This window comes from Sinocyclocheilus rhinocerous, unplaced genomic scaffold (genome assembly GCF_001515625.1).
Source record: "Sinocyclocheilus rhinocerous isolate Xijiao unplaced genomic scaffold, SAMN03320098_v1.1 scaffold5449, whole genome shotgun sequence".
Taxonomy (NCBI): Eukaryota; Metazoa; Chordata; class Actinopteri; order Cypriniformes; family Cyprinidae; genus Sinocyclocheilus; species Sinocyclocheilus rhinocerous.
Window position 1 is genome coordinate 2,148 of NW_015665042.1, and position 3,188 is coordinate 5,335.

The 3,188-nt window shown below is 34.4% G+C and overlaps 2 long non-coding RNA genes across 2 annotated transcripts in view; both read left to right on the top strand.

Moving 5' to 3' along the window:
• Positions 1-143: 143 nt before the first annotated feature.
• On the top strand, positions 144-761 carry LOC107731066 (uncharacterized). Its single transcript, XR_001638739.1, has 3 exons — positions 144-205; positions 332-412; positions 501-761. It is a non-coding gene; the product is annotated as an uncharacterized LOC107731066 (long non-coding RNA).
• Positions 762-2,890: 2,129 nt separating this feature from the next.
• The window catches only part of LOC107731065 (uncharacterized), a 2,200-nt gene continuing 1,902 nt past the window's right edge, over positions 2,891-3,188 (top strand). Inside the window, exon 1 of the long non-coding RNA XR_001638738.1 lies at positions 2,891-2,924. This is a non-coding gene — a long non-coding RNA (uncharacterized LOC107731065). The remainder of the gene's footprint in view (positions 2,925-3,188) is intronic.

Below are 3,188 nucleotides of genomic sequence, written 5' to 3' on the forward strand. Positions count from 1 at the left end.
TTTACATACGTAACTGAGACATTTTCATTTATTAATATAGTTCACACAGGTCTGGTACATGTTTATCATTTTTGTGATGCAAAGCTTAAGTATTAAGATGTTTTGTTTCTATGTTCATTATGTTTGAACTGAACTAACATACAGTATATGATCACAGATCCAGCAGAAACTGAAGTCTGTAAGACTGTTGGATCATTATTCAGAGGTACGAGAGTTCATTAATGCTGAAACAGTCAATCTGCAGTGCTTTGTCAAGAACTGATCATCATTTTATACCTTTGATTTCATTTACAAAGTCTTGATTCTGTTCATCTGTCCATCTTTCCTGCAGATATTTTGATCATTCTTAAGACTGCAGTGTTTGCTGCTCCTACTGTGATTCTTCTTCAGATCATCTGTGCAAGAAGAGCTGGTGAGTTTTTCAGATGATTCACATTGATCTGGAACAATCTGCACTCATGAGAGCTCAGTAAATGCTTTTGTGTTGAATTATTTTGCAGGGAGGAAGGACTCGCAGCGCCCAAAGAAAATAGAGATTAATACAATATCAGGATAAAATGCTGCAAATAACAGGCCAGATTACAGCAAGATTTATCTTCATATCAATTAATTTTATGGATATTTGCACACAGTTTTGAAGGATATTTTCCAGTGCTCCATACTGTACTGAATACATAAAATATAATATGAAATCCTTACTTATGAAAATTAAATGAATTGTCTTTCCACCTACATCACAATCTGCAGCACACACGGCTTGACGGCGGTCCTTCTTGCATTGTTTCAATATAAAGCCATTTTAATCTTTACTGGATAATATTGGGTTTATTTTCAGATTTATGGATGAGAATATTTAATATTAAAAATATGACTTGTGTCCATGTAATTTTTTCCTATATTAAAAAATTCATGACGTTTGTCTTTTTTATTGCAAAATAACTACACTTGCATGTAAATATACACAGAGAATTTACAGTGTACTCACTATTACAGTCATCACAGCGACAACAGAAATAAATCAAATAAATTATCCAGGGAATGACATAAACCATAATAACAAGTGAAATGGCTTTAAGTATATATTTCGTGTGCATACATAATCGTTATCATACAAATCTGAAAGCAAGTCTGTAATATTGCTACAGTTGCTGCAAGCTAGCCTCCCAACAATCAAAAGCAGATGTAGAATATAATTCACAAAAGAACCTGACTGTAAGTACATTAATTTGACTAATTAACATACACCTTTATATTTCAAGATTTTCCCACATTTTCCCGAGAAGTCTCCGGTGTAAAGGTATAACGGAAGTACAGATACACTTCTTTGCGGAAAAGCGGAAGTTAGCTGAAGTCATTGTGAAAAGAGTCTATTGTAGAACATCACCGCTGGCATTAATCAACAACAGGCGGGACATCGTTCTTTTAAATGATCTTACAACATATCAGACAAATATTAATTATAAATGTTAACTAGATGTGTTCATCACCTGTCTAGCTATGTGTATTGATACTAAAATAAATTTTCGTCTTTTCAAATCTTCTATCACGTGTCATTATATAAGGTATATGTCGAACATCACCTGAGCAAACCCGGAAAACAGGGCTCATCGCTTTCGTTTGCCAGTGAACGTGTTAACAGCCGTAATAAATAATATATTTTAAGATAATCAGTTAAACTAGCTAGCTGTTTTTATGGTTGACGTTTTATTAAATTTTTATATCTAAATGTTAGTGAAAATAATAAAAAAATAAATAAAAATAGATATCAGTCCGGATATGTGATGGACATTGGTTATGATCATTTTGGTATCTACTTTGAAGGCATCTTGAGTAAAACAGCTTCATATTTAAAGGGGTCATATGATGCGATTTCAAGTTTTCCTTTCTCTTTGGAGTGTTACAAGCTGATTGTGCATAGATAAGATCCCTGAAGTTGCAAAGACTAAAGTCTCAAAACCAAAGAGATATTCTTTATCAAAGTTAAGACTCTGCCACGCCCCCCTAAAACGGCTCATTCTAACACGCCCCCACATATCTACGACTTTGTAGAAAACGAAGCGTTTGAGAGAGGCGGGGCATATAGGACCTACAATAATGTACAGTATTTGTAAAATAATGTGTTTTTTGAACATTAAAGCATGTCAACATATTCTGTTACACCAAATACACAAAATAATGATCTTTAAAAAAATAATGATCATATGACCCCTTTAAGGAAGCATATGCAAAACGCTTGAACCGGAAGCGGCAAGACCAGGTTAACAGAATAAAGAAATCTGTTGCACATAACCCCTATTTGGCTCGTGTGGTTTGTTTCGCACTTCAGAAATGTGACGTAATTTCCTGTAAGGGACACTACCCAGCAAGCAATTTTGCGTTTAAAAGACGTCTATTTGCCATCCAAACACAGCCCAGACGTCTAGGTTAAAACAAGGCTAAATTTGGGCTGTCAGTGAAAATTTAATAGACGTCTAATCATAGCCCAAGAATAGACTAGTCATCAAATAGACCGCTATTAATTGACTACATATATAGGTCTAATAGAAAACAAAATGGCAATCCATCCAAACAAATTCAATATACAGCTTTTATTAAAAAAATAACATTTTTAACAACTTGGGAACACTTAAGACAATACAAAATGATAAAAATATAAAAGAATTAATGACAATATAAAATTGTATAAATACAATACACTTAAATATAAATATTATGATTTACACAATCTGGAGTTTTTAACAACTTAAGATATTTAAAAGAAAAAAAATCTAATACAAATCAAGAGCATGTTATCACACTTAACATTAAAACATAAATGACAACATAAAAAAAAAAGATCACAGGAAGCGTGCGGATCCATCTGCAAGGCTTTATTCACAAGAGACGTGGTCAAAAACAGGCATAGGTCAGAAAGTGGCAAACAGGTATATTGATGGCAAGGCAAGAGGGATAATCCAGGTACAAGGCAAAGGTCCAGGCAGGGGCGAACAGTATCCAATTGGGCGAGACTCGAGGGATAATCCAGGAACAAAGGCAGTGATCAGAACACGGGGAAACAGACAAGGCAAGACAAGGCAAGCAAGACACTAGGCTCGGTAATACAGCTATCGCTAGATGAGTGATAAACGCAGAACAATACACGGCGATCTGAACAGGAACTGAGAGAGTGTTAAATAGAGTGTGTAATG